We start from the raw sequence: 12,245 nt of genomic DNA, 5'->3' as shown, positions 1-12,245 counted from the left end.
TGGAGGCAAGAGAGTCATCTAAATGAGAAGGTGCTCCCCAGAGGTCAAAGGGGCAGCAGACCAATGTGATGCAGTCCCCAGGAGCCAAAGGGGCGTCTTAGTTTAGGGAGATGGGCCCAACCTGTCCGCAGATGGGTAGGGGAAGGAAGGACCCAGGGCTCCGTGCACTGGAGAGCCTAAAAAAAGAAAATAAAGGGTCACTTGAGGGCTGGAGTTTTAGGTCAATGGTAGAGAACTTGCCTAGCATGTGTGAGGCACTGGGTTTTCTCCTCAGCACCACATAAAAATAAATAAAGGCATTGTGTCCATATACAACTTTTTAAAAACTATTTTTAAAAAAGGGTCACAGGTACCAAATGACCATTGGGGAAATTTTGTGAGGGCCACACATACAGGACATACAGGTAGAAGAAATCCAGGGTGGACCTACCTATATTGCCAGAACCCTGGGATCTAAAGGGCAGTTGCCCAGCTTTATGGAGAGCACGATTCTTCGTGTCACAGCGCCATCTGCAGGACAGCCCCGCACCCCTTTGAGGGCTACTGAGGCAGGTCCAAGGTGATCATCAGCTTTATGTGATGGTTGTGGGCAACAGCCCACATTCCATACAGTCCTTTACGGCAGAGTCAGATAGGCATCGTCTGTTTTCCACAGCCGCCTGAAATGATTCGGGCAGGTATTATCATACCCATTTTATAGATGGAAAACTGAGCCCTGGGAAACTAGAGTCACCCAACTAGCTGGCAGAAGTGCTGGCCCTAATTCCCGCCCAAGCCCTTTGCCCAAAATCTCTGCACTCTATAGCTGTCGTTCCTGGTGTGGAGAAAGGTATAAGGCAGAAGATGAAGCAAAGATTTGCGGGTCGGAGGGGGCTGAGAGCCAGAATTTGTTGCTTGGGTCTGTCATACAGCCTCTCCCTGTGAGCACCACCCACTGCAGCCTGGGAGAGCAAACATCCCCAGACAGAAGAGCCTCCCGACTCTGTCGCCAAAACACAGAAAATTGAGCTACTTAAAGAAGATTGTGGAGGTTTGACGGGTGGATTTTTTAAACGTCTCTCTAGCTGGCAAGATAATTGAGGACGTTATTATTTTTTATTTTTATTCTCTTCAGAGCCTGTCTCTGCAGCAAGCCCCTGGAGGCCAGAACTTAGAGGTCCAAGTCTGTCTCCCCTGACGGGAAGGAGATACTCAAGTTGTCTGAATTCACCAATTTTTCTGAAATTTGAAACCTGTAATTTCTTAAGCTGTGTTCTGTTACTCGGCCATCTAAATTTCTGCGCTTTAAATGTTGTTGACACAAACTGTCACAACCCAGCCAAGTTGACATTCAATTAGCCACCTGTGAAGTATCCACTCAGCCATGGCCCATAGTAAATGGATCCTGGGATAACGTCTAACACCCAACTTACATATCGGAGGAGTTTGTTCCAAAAAATAGAAGCGAACAGCTACCATTCCTCCTGCTAATTCCAGGGTTATCCAAACTGAAACCCGATTAGAAGACAGATCTTACCTCTTCCTGTATGCAGGACCCTGGGAAGTGGATTCCACCATATGACTTGGTCATCTGATTATCTCCGCTGCGGTTTTTTTCTTGCCAATTTACCACCTTTACATATTTGTGTTCCCTAATTAGTTTTTAGTAACTGCCTACTGCATACACATCCCTAAGATATTTACTGTGGTTTGCAAATAGAAATATGTGCTCCTTTGGGGTGCTGGCCTCTATGGGGGGCCTTCAGTGAACTGATCAGTAATAGATATTGAACAGTCTTTGTGCACAAAACACGTGCCTGGAAACGCACACACTTTTGAGAAGAGATGCCTGGTGAAGAATTTCTAAGGTCAGTTAAAAGGAGAAAGAAACACTAATTCTATTGCTCTGGGCCTCTTCTCTACATCACTCCACCAGGGGACCATAAGGAGAGTACTCTGATTTTGAAGGAGCTCAAGGAATTTTACCCCAAAATGTGACACTTCGCTAAGCTGATTATTTTAAATTAAAGGTCCTTGGAGACCAGAGGCACTGGAAAATGCTTCAATCTGAGATTCCCTTTCCTGCCTAAAGACCTGCCAAAGAGGAAAACAATTGCCTTGGGTCCTGTCTCTAAGGTTTTTTTTTTTAACTAAATTCATGTGGTAGGAAGGGAAACAGAGCCATCACCACACCTGGATGAACTTTTCCTCCTAGATCCATCCATTCTTCCAAAGAGAATAATCCACAAACTATTTCCTTCTTCTTGGCACATTTGCTGCCCCTAAAAATTATTTACTATCCCTTAAAATTACCTACGTTCCCTTACCTCCCTCTGTCAAATGAAGAAAGTATATAAACATTTTAAATGTCCCTAGTAACAATGTGATCACTCTGCTCGGATTTCCCTTGTGCACCTTAAATAAATGTGTATATTTTTTTCCTCTGGATTAATCTGTCGATTCCTTTCATTGAAACATCAGAGGACATAGGTTCCCTTTGCCCCTACAATTCCATTAATTAACTCACTAAATATATGTTGAACACCTCCCCTGTGTTTGGCCCCAGGAGAGGATTTTGCAAAAACAGTCTCTTAGTGCAAAGATTTGACAGCACGGTGGGGAGGCTGTGTCTGTTTTTCTTTTTTTTTTTTTAATATGCAAATCACAGAGCAGAACAGAAGCAAGATCCAGGAGTGATAAGGAAGTTTGGCTCTTGGGAAATTGTCACAAAGATTCATTTTGCTAAAGGTGGAGCGTCTTACCTGCTTGTTTTCAGCCTCTTGACAGCTGAGGAGGCAGAGGACGGGCCCCCTTCTCTGGACCCAATTCTGACCCTCACTGATGAAAAAAGGAATGAGGGGTTCACACAGCCCACAGCCCCATCCACAGCCTCCTCCTCTCTACTTCTCCAGACCTGCCCAGGCTCCCCAGACTTTAACCTTTGGGTTCTGTTAGGTTTGAATATGAGGTGTTCCCCGCGAAAAGCTCCAGTGTGACCAGGTGAGATGATTAGATAATGAGGGCTGTGACCTGGTCAGTGGATTAATCCATTTGATGGATTCATAATTTGAAAGGACTAAATGGGTGGTTCACTGTAGGCAGCTGGTGACTGAGGGCTGGAGGAGGTGGGTCATTGCGGGCGTGCCCTGGAAGGATTCGTCTTCCCCTTCCCGGCTCTCCGCTTACTGGTTGCTGTGAACTAAACAGTTTTCCCCATCATGCCCTTTTGCCATGGGTCCAGAGAAATGGAGTCAACTGAGCATGGACTGAGCCTCTAAAAGCCAAAATAAACTTTTCCTCCTCTGACTTGTTCCTGTAGGATATTTTGGTCACAGTAATGAAAAGCTGTGACTGACAGATTCCTTCCTGAATACCCCCGTGCTCAGCCCCAATATCCACCCTCTGCAGACCTCTATGGTGACGTTTTGGCATCTCCCTCCCCTCACATAGCCACAGGTCACCCTGAGTCTGGACTTTGTACCATCAACTAGTCCCAGGGAACCCCATTCTTGCAGGTCTTGGAAGGCTGGACTCTCAGGTACCCAGGTGAGTGTCTTTATCTCAGAGGTAGGACCCACTATCTAGAAGGAAGTAGAAGAGCAGCTTTTAAAGAAATACGAGTGGCTGCCACAGATTTTAAGAGGACATGAATGAGAGAAACTAAAGGACAAATTATCAGAATGAATAGTTTCAGAAGCGTTTACTAATGAGATGAATATGTAAGACATTTATCACAGTGCCTAAAATGCAAGTACCCAGTAAATGTTAGGTGGTATTAATACTATTATTATTGAAAGCCAGAATGATGGAAGCTATAATAAAATGCAAATGTAACAAAAGAAGCCTTTAAAAGCTGATTTTTTTTTTCTCCAGAGGCAAGAATAACAGGGAAGAGATAGACCCCATTGTTCAAAATAGATGATGTGATGGTAATAAAAGTCTGAAAAAATCTAAAATCTCTTTTCTCCCAATGTTCTTTCATTTTCTTTTTGTTTATTTTTACAGTAAAGGAGAGCAAACCCAGGGGTGCCTCACCACTGAGCTGCATCTGCAGCCCTTTTATTTATTTATTTTATTTTGTGACAGGCTCTCTCTTTGTTGCTGAGGCTGGCCTTGAACTTGCAATCTCCCTGCCTCAGCCTCCCAAGCCACTGATTACAGGTGTGTGCTACCATACCCAGCCTTCTGTTTTCTTTTACTAAAGAGAATAATCGGCAACCTGGAAAGGATTGTAAGAATGATCATAAGGAAACTGGGACCTAAGATGGCTGATGTAGCACTCAGGGAGGGCCCTTCTGCTATGCCTGAGCTCAACTCTTGATTCCAACCAAATGCAATCAAGAACTGTACAAATTCAGTCAAGAGTGCAGAACCCCTACTGGTAAATACCAAGAAATCAGGAAGCTGAGAGGGGTGGGGGGAAACTGGAGCAGGCCAATGTTACCCAGGTTTGAGAAAGACTGCGGGAAGGATTCTAGAAATCACAGATGTCTGACGAAGCTCTGTTGGCAGACAGGTTTTGAGTCCTCTAAAAAGATGGCAGCATTACTAATGGCCAGTGTGGCTCAGGAAAGATAATTTGTCAAATCAGCCTCATTTCCATTGTTGGTAGATTGGTACCAGGAGGCACTGTTATATATACCATAGGCTTAATTTTAGCAAAGCACCTGATAGAATTTTTCAGGATTCTTGGTGGGCAAGAAGAAGGAATAAGGGTTAGATTTAAACATGACTAGCTGATCCATGGTGGCCATCCGTGTATGTGTAAGCAATGGAAGAGCACATTACAGGTGCTCGATAAATATTTTTTCCACTGAGAAACTGAGCTGGGGGAAGGTTTCTGATGGCATGCCCCAGTCTCCTTCAATATTTCTTATCGCTGGTTCAGATGATGACTTATGAGTCACGGTATCACATTTGCAGAAAGCAAAATTCAGAGGGAGAACCAATATGTTCAATAAGGAAATCCAAGACTTGAAATGAAGTCAAAGGTTAGGACTATGGGCCAAAGCCTAAATGAAATGAAGGGATAAATGCAAGTCCTTCATGGGGTCCCTAAAGGCAACCGTGCACAGGCAGAAGAGGAAGGCCAGGCCTCACAGCATGTCACACACAGATCTACAGGTTTGAAATGACAAATTCAAAGCACTTCATTAGCATAAAAGAGTGGCCAAAGGGCAACTAGGATTTTAGGCCTCACAGAAGGATGGAGGAAGGAGAGGAGAGCCCCAATTTGCACCGCCCTGGTAATAATAGCTTGTACTTATTGAGCACTTACTGTATGCTAGTACTGTGTTGTGTTCATATAAACGATCTCATTATACCTCTGGTGTAGTCTCGATGGAAAGGGGTATCTATTGCAGTGGAAGGGGGGAAATGTCTGTTTTGTATGTAGGAAAGATGAAGTTAGCAGAAATACAATGTGCAGAGTCAGAGCATTGAGGGCAACATCAGAAGAGACAAACAATGTTGGTGGAAGGGGCTGCTGGGTGTTTCCATTCCTGGGAATTTCTAGGGGAGGGAGCAGAAAAATCAAGTCAGATTGCAATCAAATGGAGCCATAGGCGGGGCTAAGACCTAACTGAGTAGCCCCACCAAGGTCATCCCAATTCAGGAGCCCCTTCTGCAAGTGAATGGGTCATAATGAGAGAAGCCTTGGTAATAGTAATGGAAGAAACAATACGTGGCTCTGCTTTGGGGAGGGGATAAAAGGGGAGGATCAAGCTGAGACTCTCTGGGAAAAATGTAATGGAAAAAAAAATCATCGAGAAGACTGTTCTAGAAGGAAAGAGATTAATAAAAGCATAACCAAGCCAGGCACCATGGCACACACCTGTAATCACAGCAGCTCGGGAGGCTGGGACAGGAGGATTTGAATTCCAAGCCAGCCTCAGCAAACGTGAGGCACCAAGCAACTCAGTGAGACCCTGTCTCTAAATAAAATACAAAGTAGGGCTGGGGATATGGCTCAGTGGTCCTGAGTTCAACCCCTGGTAGACACTCCCAAATAAATAAATAACTGATGCTATGGGTGAAAGTTGATTGGATCCTACTTTTGGGGAGGACAGTAGGAGATGATTGAGGACATTTGAGTATGAACAGGAAATTAGATATTATTAGCAAAATATGACAGATTTCCTTATGTGAACTCAATCTTGTTTCTTTTGGAGAATGTTTTTTTGCTTAGGAGGTCCTTGGAGAAGAAGGGTTATGGTGACTGTCATTATCAAATGAAGTAGCTAAATAAATATACGTAAATGGAGATCTACAGAGCCTAAGTGGTAAACGTGAACAATTGTGTCTAGGTTTTCTGAATACTACCTAACTTATGTTGGAAATTTTTCTTTTTTCTCTCTTTTTTTTTCTTTTTTTAGAGAGAGAGAATTTTTTTTAATATTTTTATTTTTTAGCTTTCGGTGGACACAATATCTTTATTTTATTTGTATGTGGTGCTGAGGATCGAACCCAGGGCCCCCGTGCATGCCAGGCGAGCGCGCTACTGCTTGAGCCACATCCCCAGCCCTGTTGGAAATTTTTCTATTATAAGTATTGGGAAAACTGGGTATTGTGGTGTATGCCTATAATCCCAGGGATTTGGGAAGCTGAGGCAGGAGGATCACCAGTTTAAGGCTAACCCTGAACAAATTAGTGAGACTCTGTTTCAAAAAATAAAAAGGGGGGCTGAGGTTGTGTCTCAGGGGTAGAGCACTTGCCTAGCACATGTGAGGCACTGAGTTCCATTTTCAGCACCACATAAAAATATATAAATATAAAATAAAATTAAACATCAAAAGGGCTTGTTGTGGTTTGGATATGAGGCATTCCCTGAAAAGCTCATGGATTATCCAATGTAGCAATGCTCATAGGTGAAATGATTAGATTATGAGAGCTAGAACTCAATCAGTGGATTAATCCATTTGATAGATTAATAATTTGAATGAATTACTGGGGTAGGCGGGAAGGGCATGGCTGGAGGAATAAGGTCACTGGAGGCAGCCCTTGGGGATTATATTCTGTCCTTGGACTCCTTGGCTTTCTTTTTGATTGCTCGATTGATTGGGTTTGGTACTGAGGATTGAACTCAGGGGCCTTTTACCATTGAGCCTCATCCCCAGCTTTTTCTCTAAATTTTGAGAAAGGATCTTGCTAAGTTGCTTAGGGGCTGACTATATTGCTGAGGCTGGCCTTGAACTTGTGATCCTCCTGCCTCAGCCTCCAGAACTGCTGAGATTCCAGGCGTGTGAGAATTCACTGCACCCAGCTCCTTGCTCTTTTTCTGCTTCCTGGCTGCCATGACTGAGCAGCTTTCCTCTGCCATAACCCCTCTCCCGCTCGCTCGCGCTCTCTCTCTCTCTCTCTGCCATAACCTTCTGCCATGAAGTTCTGCCTCACATTGGGTCCAGACCCAAGTCAGCTGACTATACACTGGGCCTCTAAAACCATGAGTCAAAATAAACTTTTCCCCCTCTACATTGTTCAGTTACTTAACACCAGGCTGGTGATGCAGCTCAGTGGTAGAGGGCCCCTGAGTTCAACCCTCAGTATGGGGGCGGTGGGCAGAGAAAAAATAAGTTTGGGGGAAGAAAGAGAAAGGAAAGACTAAGTTATAAGCCAATTAGTTTCTGATCATCTGAGTCAGGCATCTCAGTGGGTGTTTATGTCTCCTCTCTACCAAGGACCCAAAGTCCCTGAGAGAGGAACCCCTTCTCCTAATGGTTCTGGTCATCTGTCCAGCTTATTAGCACTGTGACAACTTGCTGTTTGTTCTCCCTTGCCTGCCTGTCACCAAGCCAGGCTGAGCCCACCTGAAAGGGTTCGTACAATCCCCATGACTCGGGAGAAGATATAAGGGCTCAGAGAAGTAGGGATTAACATGGTCACACTGCTGGCCTGTGGTGCAGCAAGGATTTAAACCCAAAAATCTTTACTCTGGGATCTAAACTGTTAGCCACAAGCACCGGGCTGGCACCTGCAGATTTCCAAGCCCCTGCATTTGAAGAATGCTGACAACTCAAAGCCAGTGGACAATGGAAGTCTCGAAACCGTGTTGAAGAAAAACCACTGAGGATTTATCTAAGAGAAAAAAATGACTTGATAAGATGCAGCGACTATCCTCAAGCTCTAAAGGACATGTTCCATGGCAAAGCAAAGAGGTTCATCTGACACAGAGGATAAGGTGTTCCATTTTGCCATTCTAAGGATTTGAGTCAGCTGGAATAGTTGGCTTGGGAGCTCCCTGGCATGGTGGGGGGTGGGTATTCAAGCAGGTGCTCCAGGCTTGTATTGAAATCATGCCCACGTGGCCTCCAGCAAGTTAAGGTTACTTTTTTTTGGTAACATAAACGTAATAAATGCCTGGGAGAAGATGGGTGTAAAATGTCTAATATGATATCCTCTGAGCCTAAGATGGTAGCATAGCTGCTGGGGCTCCTGCTGCCACCTCCACCTTATTTTTTTTTTGGGGGGGAGGTACCAGGGATTGAATTTAGGGGCACTCAACCACATCACCAGCTCTATTTTGTATTTTATTTAGAGACAGGGTATGAGTTGTTTAGCACCTCACTTTTGCTGAGGCTGGCCTTGAACTCCAGATCCTCCTGCCTCAGCCTTCTGAGCTGCTGGGATTACAGCTGTGCCCCCCAACCCTGGCCTTATTACTGTTGTTACTGGCACTCAAATGTCCCTGCTTTGGGTGCCTATTTCACTTCTCTCTTGCAGACACATCCCTGGCTGTATCTGTTTTCTGGGTTACTCCAGGTGTCTGACACCTACCACAGGCAAGGAGATGGAATCCCCCACACTTGGAAACCTCATAGCCCACCCCAGCCAGGACTGTGTGGGGCCACTGGGGTGGAGCAGCAGCACCACCTAGTGGCAATAAGCCACAGCAAGCAAGCCCTGGCCAAATACAGTAGCTGTTCTAATAGTTGGACATCTTTGTAAGTCACCTAGCCTGATCGTCCACCAATGCTTGTGTGGCCACAGCATCCTCCTAGAGAGGACTTCCTGTGCCATGCATTAAAAAGAAAAGTTCTCAACATGATGCTTCTTGGGTGGTGAAAAAAAATTTAAAACCATTCCCAGTCACTGCAGGGGTGCACACCTGTAATCCCAGCTACTTGGGGAGGCTGAGGCAGAAGAATCACAAGTTCAAAGTCAGCCTGGGCAACTTAGGGGGAACTTGACTCAAATAAAAAATAATTTTAAAAAAAGAGGGGCTGGGATGTAGTTCAGTGGTAGAGTACCCCTGGGTTCAATCCCTAGTATATCCCCAAGGGGGGAAAAAAAAAGGATCCCCTACAGAAAGTAGATCAGTGGTTAGCAGTTGTTGGGGCTGGGTATGGGGAAAATGTAGGGTGAATACTAAAAAGCACAGGTACCTCGTCTTTAGAAAATATTCTCAAGTTGACTGCAGTGCCGGGTGCACACACTTGTAAGCATACTGAAAACTACTGAAGAGTATACTTTTAAACTTGTGAGATGTAAAGTACGGGAATTACATCTCAATAAAGCTGCTACCAATTTTTTGCTTGCAGTATTGGGTATTGAAGCCAGGGCCTCAGACACACTAGACAAATGCTCTACCACTGAGCCACAACCCCAGCATCCCCCTTTTAAAAAATATTTTTAGTTGTAGTTGAACACAATACCTTTATTTTTATGTAGTGCTGAGGATCAAACCCAGCACCCGCATGTGCTAGGCGAGTGCTCTACCGCTGAGCCACAACACCAGCCCCTACACTCAGCCCTTTTTATCATTTATTTTGAGGCAGGGTCTCAATAAATTGCCTAGGTTGGGCTCATACTTTCAGTCCTCTTGCCTCGGCCTCCTGAATATCTGGGATTATAGGCATGTACCACCAAGCCTTCGTTTTTTTGTTGTTGTTTTGTTTTTAAATATCAAAAATTTGGGGCTGGGGATATAGCTCAGTTGGTGCTTGCCTCACATGCACAAGGCCCTGGGTTCATTCCCCAGGAAAGAAAGAAAAAAAATGTCTAAGGGAAAAAAAACCCTTCAATGTAGCATATTATTAGATTTTCTATGTACCACTCAGTTACTTCTACCTGAGACATGTGAAAGACCCTAGGTCACTTTAAAGTGTCACACAGGAAACCAACTTCAAAGCTTAAACAACAAACCTTTTCTGTCCCAATACCAGGTATAAATATCCATAGCACTTTTATGGCATTTACAACAGATCAAACTACATGCTCTGTGACATATAGAATTGACTCAGAGCCCCCACTGTACACAATCTCATCTTCTGGGTATTCAGAGCTGTACCCCCAGAAGCCAGGTAACTTCTGCTTCTGGGTGAAGAATCGAGGGTCAGAGGTTGAATGGTCAGCTGAATCCAGCAGGTGGAGGGTGGAGGGTTGGAGCTCTATGGACCCGATTCCAGTTTCAGAACTCTTCCATTCTCAATAGTGACCACACATCCCTCTTTACACTGTAATTAGTAACCCCTTCCCCTCTCCAGGCTCAAGTCCATGGCCAGAACTATTGGGCTCCTCTCTGGGGCTCTGCATCACCAGCTACTCTGTAGCCATAGGACTGATGCTGTGACTAGGCTTATAGTACTTCTGGACTTATTATAGCACCCACCAGCTCCCCAGACCCCTCACCTGTGCAGATAAATAAAATCTAGAGAAACAGATTCGGAGTTAGCAGTTCAGGGTGGGGGAGCTGAGACCAGTGGTTACAAGGATTCTTTCTGTGGTGATGGAAATAGTCTGTTAGTGGTGATGACTGTGTACTCTGTGAAGATACTCAAACCCACAGAATTATACAAAAAGGAAAAAAGAAAAGGTGGCACACCTGTAATCCCAGTGACTCAGGAGGCTGAGGTAGGATGATCTCCAGTTCAAGATCAGCCTCAACAACTTGGCAAGACCCTGTCTCAAAATACAAAGGACTGGGCTGGGGATGTAGCTCAGGGATAGAATGCTTCTGGGTTTAATCTTTAGTATAAAAAAAAGGAAGAAAACAGGGTGGGAACCAATTGTGTGCTTTTTACATGAGCATCCCAACTGATTTTTTTTTTAAATCCCCCACCAGACAGACTGTGCCAGCACCTTGACATTGGACTTCCCACCTCCAGATCTATAACACATAAGTTTCTGTTGTTTATAAATTATCCAATTAAGGTGTTTTGTTATAGCAGCATAATGGACTCAGACTTTATCAAAACTTTGAAGATCTTCAGAACAAGAAAAGTCAGAGAATGTCAGACAATTTAGTCATATCAACTAAGTGTAGTGTATCCTGGAGAGGAAACAATAAGGAAAAATTAATGAAAGAGTAATAAAGCATGGAGAATGTATATCTATCAGTTCATTAATTGTGGTTGATATATCACAATCATTCAAGATGTTAACAGAGGAAGCTGGGTGTGAGATATAGTCTCAGTACTATTTTTGCAAATGTTCTATAAACATAAAGCCATCCTAACATAAAAGTTTGTTTGATTAAAAACAAAATTTATAGTAACCCAAATCCTTTGCTCTTTCTGGAACAAGGAATCTAAGCATACAATTCATAGTAATATGATAACAATCCCCTTTGCTTTCTTCTTTAATTCTCTGGGTCTCTAAAATGTGCGGGTGGGTTCTCTCTCCTAAATCCACATGCTCCTTCATCTTTCTCTGTCTCTCTGGTCACTTTCTGATTTATGTCCCTTCTCTAACTCCCATCTTCTTCTTCTTCTTCTTCTTTTTTTTTTTTTTTTGGAACCAACCCAGATGCCCTTCAATAGATGGATTAAAAAAAAAAATGTGGCATTTATACACAGTGGAGTATTACTCTGCACTAAAAAATGACAAAATCATGAAATTTGCAGGGGAATGGATGGCATTAGAGCAGATTATGCTAAGTGAAGCTAGCCAATCCCTAAAAAACAAATGCCAAATGTCTTCTTTGATATAATGAGAGCAACTAAGAACAGAGCAGGGAGGAAGAGCAGGAGGAAAAGATGAACATTAAACAGAGATATGAGGTGGGAGGGAAAGGGAGAGAAAAGGGAAATTGCATGGAAATGGAAGGAGACCCTCATTGTTATACAAAATTTCATATAAGAGGTTGTGAGGGGAATGGGAAAAAAACAAGGAGAGAAATGAATTACAGTAGATGGGGTAGAGAGGGAAGATGGGAGGGGAGGGGAGGGGGGATAGTAGAGGATAGGAAAGGTAGCAGAATACAACAGTTACTAATATGGCATTATGTAAAAATGTGGATGTGTAACCGATGTGATTCTGCAATCTGTATT

The sequence above is a fragment of the Urocitellus parryii genome, chromosome 7 (genome assembly GCF_045843805.1).
Source record: "Urocitellus parryii isolate mUroPar1 chromosome 7, mUroPar1.hap1, whole genome shotgun sequence".
NCBI lineage: Eukaryota > Metazoa > Chordata > Mammalia > Rodentia > Sciuridae > Urocitellus > Urocitellus parryii.
This window is presented reverse-complemented; position numbering follows the sequence as displayed.